Consider the following 18,783-nt stretch of genomic DNA (forward strand, 5'->3'; position numbering starts at 1 on the left):
TCAGGTTTACTGTATCCCTCTGACCTTCTTATTGACGATGAAACACAGATAGTGCTTCGGAATTAAATACAAAAGGCACAATGCCGACTTATGTAAAAGAAAACTGGCTCTTCTTACTGTCTATGATGGAACCATTCCTGTGACACTAGTTATAGATTCCGATGCTTCACATTAGGTTTACTGTATCCCTCTGACCTACGTATTGACGATGAAACACAGAAATTGCATCGGAATTAAATACATAAGGCACAATGTCGACTTAAGTACAAGAAAACTGACTCTTCTTACTGTCTATGCTTTGTACCATTCCTGTGACACTAGTTATAGATTCCGATGCTTCACTTCAGGATTACTGTATCCCACTGACCTTCTTATTGACGATGAAACACAGTAATAGCATCGGAATTAAATAGAAAAGGCACAATGCCTACTTAAGTACAAGAAAACTGACTCTTCTTACTGTCTATGTTTTGAGCCATTCCTGTGACACTAGTTATTGATTCTGATGCTTCACTTCATGTTTACTGTATCCCTCTGACCTTCTTATTGACGATGAAACACAGATATTGCAACGGAATTAAATACAAAAGGCACAATGCCGACTTAAATACAAGAAAACTGACTCTTCTTACTGTCTATGTTTTGAACCATTCCTGTGACACTAGTTATAGATTCCGATGCTTCACTTCGGGTTTACTGTATCCCTCTGACCTGCATATTGACGATGATACACAGAAATTGCATCGGAATTAAATACAATAGGCACCATGCCGACTTAAGAACAAGAAAACTGACTCTTCTTACATCTAAGTTTTGAACCATTCCTGTGACACTAGTTATAGATTCCGATGCTTCACTTCGGCTTTACTGTATCCCTCTGACCTTCTTATTGACGATGAAACACAGATATTGCATCGGAATTAAATACAAAAGGCACAATGCCTACTTAAGTACAAGAAAACTAACTCTTCTTACTGCCTATGTTTGAACCATTCCTGTGACACTAGTTATAAGTTCCGATGCTTCACTTGCGGTTTACTGTATCCCTCTGACCTTCCTATTGACGATGAAACACAGATATTGCATCGGAATTAAATACAAAAGGCACAATGCCCATTTAAGTATAAGAAAACTGACTCTTCTTACTGTCTATGTTCTGAACCATTCCTGTGACACTAGTTATAGATTCCGATGCTTCACTTCAGGTTAACTGTATCCCTCTGACCTTCTTATTGACGATGAAACACAGAAATTGCATCGGAATTAAATACAAAAGGCACAATGCCGACTTAAGTACAAGAAAAATGACTCTTCTTAATGTCTATGTTTTGAACCATTCCTGTGACACTAGTTATAGATTCCGATGCTTCACTTCAGGTTCACTGTATCCCTCTGACCTTCTTATTGACGATGAAACACTGAAATTGCTTCAGAATTAAATACAAAAGGCACAATGCCGACTTAAGTAGAAGAAAACTGAGTCTTCTAACAGTCTATGTTTTAAACCATTCCTGTGACACTAGTTATAGATTCCGATGCTTCACTTCAGATTTACTGTATCCCTCTGACCTTCTTATTGACGATCAAACACAGAAATTGCATCGGAGTTAAATACAAAAGGCACAATGCAGACTTAAGTACAAGAATACTGACCCTTCTTACTGTCTATGTTTTAAACCATGAGTGTGACGTTAGTTATAGATTCCGATGCTTCACTTCAGGTTTACTGTGTCCCTCTGACATTCTTATTGACGATGAAACATAGAATTAGCATCGGAATTAAATACAAAAGGAACAATGCCGACGTAAGTACAAGAAAACTGACTCTTCTTACTGTCTATGTTTTGAACGATCCCTGTGACACTAGTTATAGATTCCGATGCTCCACTTCAGGTTTACTGTATCCCTCTGACCTTCTTATTGTTGATGAAACACAGAAATTGCATCGGAATTAAATACAAAAGGCACAATGCCTACTTAAGTACAAGAAAACTGACTCTTCTTACTGTCTATGTTTTAAACCATACCCGTGACACTAGTTATAGATTCCGATACTTCACTTCAGGTTTACTGTATCCCTCTGACCCTCTTATTAACGATGAAACACTGAAATTGCTTCGGAATTAAATAGAAAAGGCACAATGCCGACTGAAGTACAAGAAAACTGACTCTTCTTACTGTCTATGTTTTGAACCATTCCTGTGACACTAGTTATTGATTCCGATGCTTCACCTCAGGATTACTGTATCCCTCTGACCTTCTTATTGACGATGAAACACAGAAATTGCAACGGAATTAAATAGAAAAGGCACAATGCTGACATAAGTACAAGAAAACTGACTCTTCTTACTGTCTATGTTTTGAACCATTCCTGTGACACTAGTTATTGATTCCGATGCTTCACCTCAGGATTACTGTATCCCTCTGCCCTTCTTATTGACGATGAAACACAGAAATTGCAACGGAATTAAATACAAAAGGCACAATGCCGACTTAAGTACAAGAAAACTGACTCTTCTTACTGTCTATGCTTTGTACCATTCCTGTGACACTAGTTATTGATTCCGATGCTTTACCTCAGGATTACTGTATCCCTCTGACCTTCTTATTGACGATGAAACACAGAAATTGCAACGGAATTAAATACAAAAGGCACAATGCCGACTTATGTAAAAGAAAACTGGCTCTTCTTACTGTCTATGATGGAACCATTCCTGTGACACTAGTTATAGATTCCGATGCTTCACATTAGGTTTACTGTATCCCTCTGACCTACGTATTGACGATGAAACACAGAAATTGCATCGGAATTAAATACATAAGGCACAATGTCGACTTAAGTACAAGAAAACTGACTCTTCTTACTGTCTATGCTTTGTACCATTCCTGTGACACTAGTTATAGATTCCGATGCTTCACTTCAGGATTACTGTATCCCACTGACCTTCTTATTGACGATGAAACACAGTAATAGCATCGGAATTAAATAGAAAAGGCACAATGCCTACTTAAGTACAAGAAAACTGACTCTTCTTACTGTCTATGTTTTGAGCCATTCCTGTGACACTAGTTATTGATTCTGATGCTTCACTTCATGTTTACTGTATCCCTCTGACCTTCTTATTGACGATGAAACACAGATATTGCAACGGAATTAAATACAAAAGGCACAATGCCGACTTAAATACAAGAAAACTGACTCTTCTTACTGTCTATGTTTTGAACCATTCCTGTGACACTAGTTATAGATTCCGATGCTTCACTTCGGGTTTACTGTATCCCTCTGACCTGCATATTGACGATGATACACAGAAATTGCATCGGAATTAAATACAATAGGCACCATGCCGACTTAAGAACAAGAAAACTGACTCTTCTTACATCTAAGTTTTGAACCATTCCTGTGACACTAGTTATAGATTCCGATGCTTCACTTCGGCTTTACTGTATCCCTCTGACCTTCTTATTGACGATGAAACACAGAAATTGCATCGGAATTAAATACAAAAGGCACAATGCCGACTTAAGTACAATAATACTGAGTCTTCTTACTGTCTATGTTTTGAACCATTCCTGTGACACTAGTTATAGATTCCGATGCTTCACTTCAGGTTTACTGTATCCCTCTGACCGTCTTATTGACGTTGAAACACTGAAATTGCATCGGAATTAAATACAAATGGCACAATGCCGACTTATGTACAAGAAAACTGATACTTCTTACTGCCTATGTTTGAACCATTCATGTGACACTAGTTATAGATTCTGATGCTTCACTTCAGGTTTACTGTATCCCTCTGACCTTCTTATTAACGCTGAAACACAGAAATTGCATCGGAATAAATACAAAAGGCACAATGCCGACTTAAGTACAAGAAAACTGACTCTTCTTACTGCCTATGTTTTGAACCATTCCTGTGACACTAGTTATAGATTCCGATGCTTCACTTCATTTTTACTGTATCCCTCTGACCTTCTTATTGACGATGAAACACAGATATTGCATCGGAATTAAATACAAAAGGCACAATGCCAACTTAAGTACAAGAAAACTAACTCTTCTTACTGCCTATGTTTGAACCATTCCTGTGACACTAGTTATAAGTTCCGATGCTTCACTTGCGGTTTACTGTATCCCTCTGACCTTCCTATTGACGATGAAACACAGATATTGCATCGGAATTAAATACAAAAGGCACAATGCCCATTTAAGTATAAGAAAACTGACTCTTCTTACTGTCTATGTTCTGAACCATTCCTGTGACACTAGTTATAGATTCCGATGCTTCACTTCAGGTTAACTGTATCCCTCTGACCTTCTTATTGACGATGAAACACAGAAATTGCATCGGAATTAAATACAAAAGGCACAATGCCGACTTAAGTACAAGAAAAATGACTCTTCTTAATGTCTATGTTTTGAACCATTCCTGTGACACTAGTTATAGATTCCGATGCTTCACTTCAGGTTCACTGTATCCCTCTGACCTTCTTATTGACGATGAAACACTGAAATTGCTTCAGAATTAAATACAAAAGGCACAATGCCGACTTAAGTAGAAGAAAACTGAGTCTTCTAACAGTCTATGTTTTAAACCATTCCTGTGACACTAGTTATAGATTCCGATGCTTCACTTCAGATTTACTGTATCCCTCTGACCTTCTTATTGACGATCAAACACAGAAATTGCATCGGAGTTAAATACAAAAGGCACAATGCAGACTTAAGTACAAGAATACTGACCCTTCTTACTGTCTATGTTTTAAACCATGAGTGTGACGTTAGTTATAGATTCCGATGCTTCACTTCAGGTTTACTGTGTCCCTCTGACATTCTTATTGACGATGAAACATAGAATTAGCATCGGAATTAAATACAAAAGGAACAATGCCGACGTAAGTACAAGAAAACTGACTCTTCTTACTGTCTATGTTTTGAACGATCCCTGTGACACTAGTTATAGATTCCGATGCTCCACTTCAGGTTTACTGTATCCCTCTGACCTTCTTATTGTTGATGAAACACAGAAATTGCATCGGAATTAAATACAAAAGGCACAATGCCTACTTAAGTACAAGAAAACTGACTCTTCTTACTGTCTATGTTTTAAACCATACCCGTGACACTAGTTATAGATTCCGATACTTCACTTCAGGTTTACTGTATCCCTCTGACCCTCTTATTAACGATGAAACACTGAAATTGCTTCGGAATTAAATAGAAAAGGCACAATGCCGACTGAAGTACAAGAAAACTGACTCTTCTTACTGTCTATGTTTTGAACCATTCCTGTGACACTAGTTATTGATTCCGATGCTTCACCTCAGGATTACTGTATCCCTCTGACCTTCTTATTGACGATGAAACACAGAAATTGCAACGGAATTAAATAGAAAAGGCACAATGCTGACATAAGTACAAGAAAACTGACTCTTCTTACTGTCTATGTTTTGAACCATTCCTGTGACACTAGTTATTGATTCCGATGCTTCACCTCAGGATTACTGTATCCCTCTGCCCTTCTTATTGACGATGAAACACAGAAATTGCAACGGAATTAAATACAAAAGGCACAATGCCGACTTAAGTACAAGAAAACTGACCCCTCTTATTGTCTATGTTTTGATCCATTCCTGTGACACTAGTTACAGATTCCGATGCTTCACTTCAGGTTTACTGTATCACTCTGACTTTCCTATTGACGATGAAACACAGAAATTGCATCAGAATTAAAATACAAAAGGCACAATGCCGACTTAAGTACAAGAAAACTGACTCTTATAACTGTCTACGTTTTGAACCATTCCTGTGACACTAGTTATATATTCCGATGCACACTTCAGGTTCACGGTATCCCTCTGACCTTCTTATTGACGATGAAACACTGAAATTGCTTCGGAATTAAATACAAATCGCACAATGCCGACTTAAGTACAAGAAAAGTGACTCTTCTTACTGTCTATGCTTTGAACCATTCCTGTGACACTAGTTATAGAATCCGATGCTTCACTTCAAGTTTACTGTATCCCTCTGACCTTCTTATTGACGAGGAAACACAGAAATTGCATCGGAATTAAATAGAAAAGGCACAATGCCGACTTAAGTACAAGAAAACTGACTCTTCTTACTGTCTATGTTTTGAACCATTCCTGTGACACTAGTTATTGATTCCGATGCTTCACCTCAGGATTACTGTATCCCTCTGACCTTCTTATTGACGATGAAACACAGAAATTGCAACGGAATTAAATAGAAAAGGCACAATGCCGACTTAAGTACAAGAAAACTGACTCTTCTTACTGTCTATGTTTTGAACCATTCCTGTGACACTAGTTATTGATTCCGATGCTTCACCTCAGGATTGCTGTATCCCTCTGACCTTCTTATTGACGATGAAACACAGAAATTGCAACGGAATTAAATAGAAAAGGCAAAATGCCGACTTAAGTACAAGAAAACTGACTCTTCTTACTGTCTATGTTTTGAACCATTCCTGTGACACTAGTTATAGATTCCGATGCACACTTCAGGTTCACGGTATCCCTCTGACCTTCTTATTGACGATGAAACACTGAAATTGCTTCGGAAATAAATACAAAAAGCAGAATGCCGACTTAAGTACAAGAAAACTGACTCTTCTTACAGTCTATGTTTCGAACCATTCCTGTGACACCAGTTATAGATCCGATGCTTCACTTCAGGTTCATTCTATCCCTCTGACCTTCTTATCGATGATGAAACACAGAAATTGCATCGAAATTAAATACAAAAGGCACAATGCCGACTTAAGTACAAGAAAACTGACTCTTCTTGCTGTCTATGTCTTGAACCATTCCTGTGACACTAGTTATTGATTCCGATGCTTCACCTCAGGATTACTGTATCCCTCTGACCTTCTTATTGACGATGAAACACAGAAATTGCAACGGAATTAAATCGAAAAGGCACAATGCCGACGTAATTACAAGAAAACTGACTCTTCTTACTGTCTATGTTTTGAACCATTCCTGTGACACTAGTTAGAGATTCCGATGCTTCACTTCAGGTTCACTGTATCCCTCTGACCTTCTTATTGATGATGAAACACGAAATTGCATCAGAATTAAAATACAAAAGGCACAATGCCGACTTAAGTACAAGAAAACTGACTCTTCTTACTGTCTACGTTTTGAACCATTCCTGTGACACTAGTTATATATTCCGATGCACACTTCAGGTTCACGGTATCCCTCTGACCTTCTTATTGACGATGAAACACTGAAATTGCTTCGGAATTAAATACAAAAGGCAGAATGCCGACTTAAGTACAAGAAAACTGACTCTTCTTAATGTCTATGTTTGAACCATTCATGTGACACTAGTTATATATTCCGATGCTTCACTTCAGGTTTACTGTATCACTCTGACCTTCTTATTGTTGATGAAACACAGAAATTGCATCGGAATAAAATACAAATCGCACAATGCCGACTTAAGTACAAGAAAAGTGACTCTTCTTACTGTCTATGCTTTGAACCATTCCTGTGACACTAGTTATAGAATCCGATGCTTCACTTCAAGTTTACTGTATCCCTCTGACCTTCTTATTGACGATGAAAAATAGAAATTGCATCGGAATTAAATACAAAAGGCACAACGCCGACTTAAGTACAACAAAAATGACTCTTCTTACTGTCTATGTTTTGAACCATTCCTGTGATTCTAGTTATAAATTCCGATGCTTCACTTCAGGTTTACTGTATCCCTATGAACGTCTTATTGACGATGAAAATCAGAAACTGCATCGGAATTAAATTCAAAAGGCACAATGCCGACTTAAGTACAAGAAAACTGACTCTTGTTACTGTATATGTTTTGAACCATTCATGTGACACTAGTTATAGATTCCGATGCTTTACTCCAGGTCTACTGTATCCCTCTGACCTTCGTATTGACGATGAAACATAGAAATTGCATCGGAATTAAATAGATATAGAACAATGCGGACTTAAGTACAAGAAAACTGACTCTTCTTACTGTCTATGCTCTGAACCATTCCTGTGAAACTAGTTATGGATTCCGATGCTTCACTTCAGGTTTACTGTATACCTCTGACCTTCTTATTGAAGATGAAACACAGATATTGCATCGGAATTATACACAAAAGGCACAATGCCGAAATAAGTACAAGAAAACTGACTCTTCTTACTGGCTATGTTTTGAACCATTCCTGTGACACTAGTTATATATTCCGATACTTCACTTCAGGTTTACTGTATCCCTCTGACCTTCTTATTGACGATGAAACACAGGTATTGCATCGGAATTAAATACAAATGGCACAATGCCGACTTAAGTACAAGAAAACTGACTCTTCTTACTGTCTATGTTTGAACCATTCATGTGACACTAGTTATATATTCAGATGCTTCACTTCAGGTTTACTGTATCACTCTGACCTTCTTATTGTTGATGAAATACAGAAATTGCATCGGAATAAAATACAAATGGCACAATGCTGACTTAAGTACAAGAAAACTGACTCTTCTTACTGACTATGTTTTGAACCATTCCTATGACACTAGTTATAGATTCCGATGTTTCACTTCAGGTTTACTGTATCCCTCTGACCTTCTTATTGACGATGAAACACAGAAATTGCATCGGAATTAAATAGAAAAGGCACAATGCCGACTTAAGTACAAGAAAACAGACTCTTCTTACTGTCTATGTTTTGAACCATTCCTGTGACACTAGTTAGTGATTCCGATGCATCACCTCAGGATTACTGTATCCCTCTGACCTTCTTATTGACGATGAAACACAGAAATTGCAACGGAATTAAATAGAAAAGGCACAATGCCGACTTAAGTACAAGAAAACTGACTCTTCTTACTGTCTATGTCTTGAACCATTCCTGTGACACTAGTTATTGATTCCGATGCTTCACTCAGGATTACTGTATCCCTCTGACCTTCTTATTGTCGATGAAACACAGAAATTGCAACGGAATTAAATACAAAAGGCACAATGCCGGCTTAAGTACAAGAAAACTGACTCTTCTTACTGTCTATGTTTTGAACCATTCCTGTGACACTAGTTATAGATTCCGATGCTTCACTTCAGGTTCACTGTATCCCTCTGACCTTCTTATTGACGATGAAACACTGAAATTGCTTCGGAATTAAATAGAAAAGGCACAATGCCGACTGAAGTACAAGAAAACTGACTCTTCTTACTGTCTATGTTTTGAACCATTCCTGTGACACTAGTTATTGATTCCGATGCTTCACCTCAGGATTACTGTATCCCTCTGACCTTCTTATTGACGATGAAACACAGAAATTGCAACGGAATTAAATAGAAAAGGCACAATGCTGACATAAGCACAAGAAAACTGACTCTTCTTACTGTCTATGTTTTGAACCATTCCTGTGACACTAGTTATTGATTCCGATGCTTCACCTCAGGATTACTGTATCCCTCTGCCCTTCTTATTGACGATGAAACACAGAAATTGCAACGGAATTAAATACAAAAGGCACAATGCCGACTTAAGTACAAGAAAACTGACCCCTCTTATTGTCTATGTTTTGATCCATTCCTGTGACACTAGTTAAAGATTCCGATGCTTCACATCAGGTTTACTGTATCCCTCTGACTTTCTTATTGACGATGAAACACAGAAATTGCATCAGAATTAAAATACAAAAGGCACAATGCCGACTTAAGTACAAGAAAACTGACTCTTATAACTGTCTACGTTTTGAACCATTCCTGTGACACTAGTTATATATTCCGATGCACACTTCAGGTTCACGGTATCCCTCTGACCTTCTTATTGACGATGAAACACTGAACTTGCTTCGGAATTAAATACAAATCGCACAATGCCGACTTAAGTACAAGAAAAGTGACTCTTCTTACTGTCTATGCTTTGAACCATTCCTGTGACACTAGTTATAGAATCCGATGCTTCACTTCAAGTTTACTGTATCCCTCTGACCTTCTTATTGACGAGGAAACACAGAAATTGCATCGGAATTAAATAGAAAAGGCACAATGCCGACTTAAGTACAAGAAAACTGACTCTTCTTACTGTCTATGTTTTGAACCATTCCTGTGACACTAGTTATTGATTCCGATGCTTCACCTCAGGATTACTGTATCCCTCTGACCTTCTTATTGACGATGAAACACAGAAATTGCAACGGAATTAAATAGAAAAGGCACGATGCCGACTTAAGTACAAGAAAACTGACTCTTCTTACTGTCTATGTTTGAACCATTCCTGTGACACTAGTTATTGATTCCGATGCTTCACCTCAGGATTGCTGTATCCCTCTGACCTTCTTATTGACGATGAAACACAGAAATTGCAACGGAATTAAATACAAAAGGCACAATGCCGACTTAAGTACAAGAAAACTGACTCTTCTTACTGTCTATGTTTTGAACCATTCCTGTGACACTAGTTATAGATTCCGATGCACACTTCAGGTTCACGGTATCCCTCTGACCTTCTTATTGACGATGAAACACTGAAATTGCTTCGGAATTAAATACAAAAGGCAGAATGCCGACTTAAGTACAAGAAAACTGACTCTTCTTACAGTCTATGTTTCGAACCATTCCTGTGACACCAGTTATAGATCCGATGCTTCACTTCAGGTTCATTCTATCCCTCTGACCTTCTTATCGATGATGAAACACAGAAACTGCATCGAAATTAAATACAAAAGGCACAATGCCGACTTAAGTACAAGAAAACTGTTTCTTCTTGCTGTCTATGTCTTGAACCATTCCTGTGACACTAGTTATTGATTCCGATGCTTCACCTCAGGATTACTGTATCCCTCTGACCTTCTTATTGACGATGAAACACAGAAATTGCAACGGAATTAAATCGAAAAGGCACAATGCCGACTTAATTACAAAAAAACTGACTCTTCTTACTGACTATGTTTTGAACCATTCCTGTGACACTAGTTATAGATTCCGATGCATCACTTCAGGTTCACTGTATCCCTCTGACCTTCTTATTGATGATGAAACACGAAATTGCATCAGAATTAAAATACAAAAGGCACAATGCCGACTTAAGTACAAGAAAACTGACTCTTATAACTGTCTACGTTTTGAACCATTCCTGTGACACTAGTTATATATTCCGATGCACACTTCAGGTTCACGGTATCCCTCTGACCTTCTTATTGACGATGAAACACTGAAATTGCTTCGGAATTAAATACAAAAGGCAGAATGCCGACTTAAGTACAAGAAAACTGACTCTTCTTAATGTCTATGTTTGAACCATTCATGTGATACTAGTTATATATTCCGATGCTTCACTTCAGGTTTACTGTATCACTCTGACCTTCTTATTGTTGATGAAACACAGAAATTGCATCGGAATAAAATACAAATCGCACAATGCCAACTTAAGTACAAGAAAAGTGACTCTTCTTACTGTCTATGCTTTGAACCATTCCTGTGACACTAGTTATAGAATCCGATGCTTCACTTCAAGTTTACTGTATCCCTCTGACCTTCTTATTGACGAGGAAACACAGAAAATGCATCGGAATTAAATAGAAAAGGCACAATGCCGACTTAAGTACAAGAAAACTGACTCTTCTTACTGTCTATGTTTTGAACCATTCCTGTGACACTAGTTATTGATTCCGATGCTACACCTCAGGATTACTGTATCCCTCTGACCTTCTTATTGACGATGAAACACAGAAATTGCAACGGAATTAAATAGAAAAGGCACAATGCCGACTTAAGTACAAGAAAACTGACTCTTCTTACTGTCTATGTTTTGAACCATTCCTGTGACACTAGTTATTGATTCCGATGCTTCACCTCAGGATTACTGTATCCCTCTGACCTTCTTATTGACGATGAAACACAGATATTGCAACGGAATTAAATACAAAAGGCACAATGCCGACTTAAGTACAAGAAAACTGACTCTTCTTACTGTCTATGTTTTGAACCATTCCTGTGACACTAGTTATAGATTCCGATGCACACTTCAGGTTCACGGTATCCCGCTGACCTTCTTATTGACGATTAAACACAGAAATTGCATCGGAATTAAATACAAAAGGCACAATGCCGACTAAAGTACAATTAAACTGACTCTTCTTAATGTCTATGTTGGAACCATTCATGTCACACTAGTTATATATTCCGATGTTTCACTTCAGGTTTACTGTATCGCTCTGACCTTCTTATTGTTGATGAAACACAGAAATTGCATCGGAATAAAATACAAATACCACAATGCCGACTTAAGTACAAGAAAACTGACTCTTCTTACTGTCTATGTTTTGAACCATTCCTGTGACACTAGTTATAGATTCCGATGCTTCACTTCAGGTTTACTGTATCCCTCTGACCTTCTTATTGACGATGAAACACAGAAATTGCATCGGAATTAAATAGAAAAGGCACAATGCCGACTTAAGTTCAAGAAAACTGACTCTTCTAATTGTCTATGTTATGAACCATTCCTGTGACACTAGTTATTGATTCCGATGCTTCACCTCAGAATTACTGTATCCCTCTGACCTTCTTATTGACGATGAAACACAGAAATTGCAACGGAATTATATAGAAATGGCACAATGCCGACTTAAGTACAAGAAAACTGACTCTTCTTACTGTCTATGTTTTGAACCATTCCTGTGACACTAGTTATTCATTCCAATGCTTCACGTAAGGATTACTGTATCCCTCTGACCTTCTTATTGACGATGAAACACAGAAATTGCAACGGAATTAAATAGAAAAGGCACAATGCCGACATAAGTACAAGAAAACTGACTCTTCTTACTGTCTATGTTTTGAACCATTCCTGTGACACTAGTTATTGAATCCGATGCTTCACCTCAGGATTACTGTGTCCCTCTGACCTTCTTATTGACGATGAAACACAGAAATTGCAACGGAATTAAATCGAAAAGGCACAATGCCGACTTAATTACAAGAAAACTGACTCTTCTTACTGTCTATGTTTTGAACCATTCCTGTGACACTAGTTATAGATTCCGATGCTTCACTTCAGGTTCGCTGTATCCCTCTGACCTTCTTATTGACGATGAAACACTGAAATTGCTTCGGAATTAAATAGAAAAGGCACAATGCCGACTTAAGTAGAAGAAAACTGACGCTTCTCACTGTCTATGTTTTGAACCATTCCTGTGACACTAGTTATTGATTCCGATGCTTCACTTCAAGTTTACTGTATCCCTCTGACCTTCTTATTGACGATGATACACAGAAATTGCATCGGAATTAAATAGAAAAGGCACAATGCCGACTTAAGTACAAGAAAACTGACTCTTCTTACTGTCTATGTTTTGAACCATTCCTGTGACACTAGTTATTGTTCCGATGCTTCACCTCAGGATTACTGTATCCCTCTGACCTTCTTATTGACGATGAAACACAGAAATTGCAACGGAATTAAATAGAAAAGGCAAAATGCCGACTTAAGAACAAGAAAACTGACTCTTCTAACTGTCTATGTTTTGAACCATTCCTGTAACACTAGTTATTGATTCCGATGCTTCACCTCAGGATTACTGTATCCCTCTGACCTTCTTATTGACGATGAAACACAGAAACTGCAACGGAATTATATACAAAAGGCTCAATGCCGCCTTAAGTACAAGAAAACTGACTCTTCTTACTGTCTATGGATTGAACCATTCCTGTGACAATAGTTATAGATTCCGATGCACACTTCAGGTTCACGGTATCCCTCTGACCTTCTTATTGACGATGAAACACTGAAATTGCTTCGGAATTAAATACAAAAGGCAGAATGCCGACTTAAGTACAAGAAAACTGACTCTTCTTACAGTCTATGTTCCGAACCATTCCTGTGACACTAGTTATAAATTCCGATGCTTCACTTCAGGTTCATTGTATCCCTCTGGTCTTCTCATCGACGATGAAACTCAGAAATTGCATCGAAATTAAATACAAAAGGCACAATGCCGACTTAAGTACAAGAAAACTGACTCTTCTTGCTGTCTATGTTTTGAACCATTCCTGTGACACTACATACAGATTCCGATGCTTCACTTCAGGTTTACTGTATCCCTCTGACCTTCTTATTGACGATGAAACACAGAAATTGCATCGGAATTAAGTACAAAAGGCACAATGCCGACTTAAGTACAAGAAAACTGACTCTTCTTACTGTCTATGTTTGAACCAATCATGTGACACTAGTTATATATTCCGATACTTCACTTCAGGTTTACTGTATCCCTCTGACCTTCTTATTGTTGATGAAACCCAGAAATTGCATCGGAATAAAATACAAATGGCACAATGCCGACATAAGTACAAGAAAACTGACTCTTCTTACTGTCTATGTTTTGAACCATTCCTGTGACACTAGTTACAGATTCCGATGCTTCACTTCAGGTTTACTGTATCCCTCTGACCTTCTTATTGACGACGAAAAACAGAAATTTCATCGGAGTTAATTACAAAAGGCACAATGGCGACTTAAGTACAAGAAAACTGACACTTCTTACTGTCTATGTTTTGATCCATTCCTGTGACACTAGTTATAAATTCCGATGCTTCACTTCATTTTTGCTGTATCCCTCTGACCTTCTTATAGACGATGAAACACAGAAATTGCATCGGAATTAAATACAAAATGCACAATGCCGACATAAGTACAAGTAAACTGACTCTTCTTACTGTCTATGTTTGAACCATTCATGTGACACTAGTTATATATTCCGATGCTTCACTGCAGGTTTACTGTATCACTCTGACCTTCTATTTGTTGATGAAACACAGAAATTGCATGGGAATAAAATACAAATGGCACAGTGCCGACTTAAGTACAAGAAAACTGACTCTTCTTACTGTCTATGTTTTGAACGATTCCTGTGACACTAGTTATTGATTCCGATGCTTCACGTAAGGATTACTGTATCCCTCTGACCTTCTTATTGACGATGAAACATAGAAATTGCAACGGAATTAAATAGAAAAGGCACAATGCCGACTTAAGTACAAGAAAACAAACTCTTCTTACTGTCTATGTTTTAAACCATTCCTGTGACACTAGTTATTGATTCTGATGCTTCACCTCAGGATTACTGTATCCCTCTGACCTTCTTATTCACGATGAAACACAGAAATTGCAACGGAATTAAATACAAAAGGGACAATGCCGACTTAAGTACAAGAAAACTGACTCTTCTTACTGTCTATGTTTTGAACCATTCCTGTGACACTAGTTATAGATTCCGATGCTTCACTTCAGGTTCAGTGTATCCCTCTGACCTTCTTATTGAGGATGAAACACTGAAATTACTTCGGAAATAAATAGAAAAGGGACAATGCCGACTTAAGTACAAGAAAACAGACTCTTCTTACTGTCTGTGTTTTGAACCATTCCTGTGACACTAGTTATTGATTCCGATGCTTCACCTCAGGATTACTGTATCCCTCTGACCTTCTTATTGACGATGAAACACAGAAATTGCAACGGAGTTAAATAGAAAAGGCACAATGCCGACTTAAGTACAAGAAAACTGACTCTTCTTACTGTCTATGTTTTGAACCATTCCTGTGACACTAGTTTACCTCAGGATTACTGTATCCCTCTGACCTTCTTATTGACGATGAAACACAGAAATTGCAACGGAATTAAATACAAAAGGCACAATGCCGGCTTAAATACAAAAAAACGGCTCTTCTCACTGTCTATGTTTTGAACCATTCCTGTGACACTAGTTATAGATTCCGATGCTTCACTTCAGGTTCACTGTATCCCTCTGACCTTCTTATTGACGATGAAACACTGAAATTGCTTCGGAATTGAATAGGAAAGGCACAATGCCGACTGAAGTACAAGAAAACTGACTCTTCTTACTGTCTATGTTTTGAACCATTCCTGTGACACTAGTTATTGATTCCAATGCTTCACGTAAGGATTACTGTATCCCTCTGACCTTCTTATTGACGATGAAACACAGAAATTGCAACGGAATTAAATAGAAAAGGCACAATGCCGACATAAGTACAAGAAAACTGACTCTTCTTACTGTCTATGTTTGAACCTTTCCTGTGACACTAGTTATTGAATCCGATGCTTCACCTCAGGATTACTGTGTCCCTCTGACCTTCTTATTGACGATGAAACACAGAAATTGCAACGGAATTAAATCGAAAAGGCACAATGCCGTCTTAATCACAAGAAAACTGACTCTTCTTACTGTCTATGTTTTGAACCATTCCTGTGACACTAGTTATAGTTTCCGATGCTTCACTTCAGGTTCACTGTATCCCTCTGACCTTCTTATTGACGATGAAACACTGAAATTGCTTCGGAATTAAATAGAAAAGGCACAATGTCGACTTAAGTAGAAGAAAACTGACGCTTCTCACTGTCTATGTTTTGAACCATTCCTGTGACACTAGTTATTGATTCCGATGCTTCACCTCAGGATTACTGTATCCCTCTGACCTTCTTATTGACGATGAAACACAGAAATTGCAACGGAATTAAATACAAAATGCACAATGCCGACTTAAGTACAAGAAAACTGACTCTTCTTACAGTCTATGTTTCGAACCATTCCTGTGACACTAGATATAGATTCCGATGCTTCACTTGAGAATTACTGTATCCCTCTGACCTTCTTATTGACGATGAAACACAGAAATTGCATGGGAATTAAATACAAAATGCACAATGCCGACTTAAGTACAAGAAAACTGACTCTTCTTGCTGTCTATGTTGTGAACCATTCCTGTGACACTAGTTATAGTTTCTGATGCTTCACTTCAGGTTTACTGTATCCCTCTGACCTTCTTATTGACAATTAAACACAGAAATTGCATCGGAATTAAATACAAAAGGCACAATGCCGACTTAAGTACAAGAAAACTGACTCTTCTTAATGTCTATGTTTGAACCATTCATGTGACACTAGTTATATATTCCGATGCTTCACTTCAGGTTTACTGTATCACTCTGACCTTCTTATTGTTGATGAAACACAGAAATTGCATCGGAATAAAATACAAATAGCACAATGCCGACTTAAGTACAAGAAAAGTGACTCTTCTTACTGTCTATGCTTTGAACCATTCCTGTGACACTAGTTATAGATTCCGATGCTTCACTTCAAGTTTACTGTATCCCTCTGACCTTCTTATTGACGATGAAACACAGAAATTGCTTCGGAATTAAATAGAAAAGGCACAATGCCGACTTAAGTACAAGAAAACTGACTCTTCTTACTGTCTATGTTTTGAACCATTCCTGTGACACTAGTTATTGTTCCGATGCTTCACCTCAGGATTACTGTATCCCTCTGACCTTCTTATTGACGATGAAACACAGAAATTGCAACGGAATTAAATAGAAAAGGCAAAATGCCGACTTAAGAACAAGAAAACTGACTCTTCTAACTGTCTATGTTTTGAACCATTCCTGTAACACTAGTTATTGATTCCGATGCTTCACCTCAGGATTACTGTATCCCTCTGACCTTCTTATTGACGATGAAACACAGAAACTGCAACGGAATTATATACAAAAGGCTCAATGCCGCCTTAAGTACAAGAAAACTGACTCTTCTTACTGTCTATGGATTGAACCATTCCTGTGACAATAGTTATAGATTCCGATGCACACTTCAGGTTCACGGTATCCCTCTGACCTTCTTATTGACGATGAAACACTGAAATTGCTTCGGAATTAAATACAAAAGGCAGAATGCCGACTTAAGTACAAGAAAACTGACTCTTCTTACAGTCTATGTTCCGAACCATTCCTGTGACACTAGTTGTAAATTCCGATGCTTCACTTCAGGTTCATTGTATCCCTCTGACCTTCTCATCGACGATGAAACTCAGAAATTGCATCGAAATTAAATACAAAAGGCACAATGCCGACTTAAGTACAAGAAAACTGACTCTTCTTGCTGTCTATGTTTTGAACCATTCCTGTGACACTACATACAGATTCCGATGCTTCACTTCAGGTTTACTGTATCCCTCTGACCTTCTTATTGACGATGAAACACAGAAATTGCATCGGAATTAAGTACAAAAAGCACAATGCCGACTTAAGTACAAGAAAACTGACTCTTCTTACTGTCTATGTTTGAACCAATCATGTGACACTAGTTATATATTCCGATACTTCACTTCAGGTTTACTGTATCCCTCTGACCTTCTTATTGTTGATGAAACCCAGAAATTGCATCGGAATAAAATACAAATGGCACAATGCCGACATAAGTACAAGAAAACTGACTCTTCTTACTGTCTATGTTTTGAACCATTCCTGTGACACTAGTTACAGATTCCGATGCTTCACTTCAGGTTTACTGTATCCCTCTGACCTTCTTATTGACGATGAAAAACAGAAATTTCATCGGAGTTAATTACAAAAGGCACAATGGCGACTTAAGTACAAGAAAACTGACACTTCTTACTGTCTATGTTTTGATCCATTCCTGTGACACTAGTTATAAATTCCGATGCTTCACTTCATTTTTGCTGTATCCCTCTGACCTTCTTATTGACGATGAAACACAGAAATTGCATCGGAATTAAATACAAAATGCACAATGCCGACATAAGTACAAGTAAACTGACTCTTCTTACTGTCTATGTTTGAACCATTCATGTGACACTAGTTATATATTCCGATGCTTCACTGCAGGTTTACTGTATCACTCTGACCTTCTATTTGTTGATGAAACACAGAAATTGCATGGGAATAAAATACAAATGGCACAATG

Source organism: Schistocerca americana, chromosome 7 (assembly GCF_021461395.2).
Source record: "Schistocerca americana isolate TAMUIC-IGC-003095 chromosome 7, iqSchAmer2.1, whole genome shotgun sequence".
NCBI classification, from domain to species: Eukaryota; Metazoa; Arthropoda; class Insecta; order Orthoptera; family Acrididae; genus Schistocerca; species Schistocerca americana.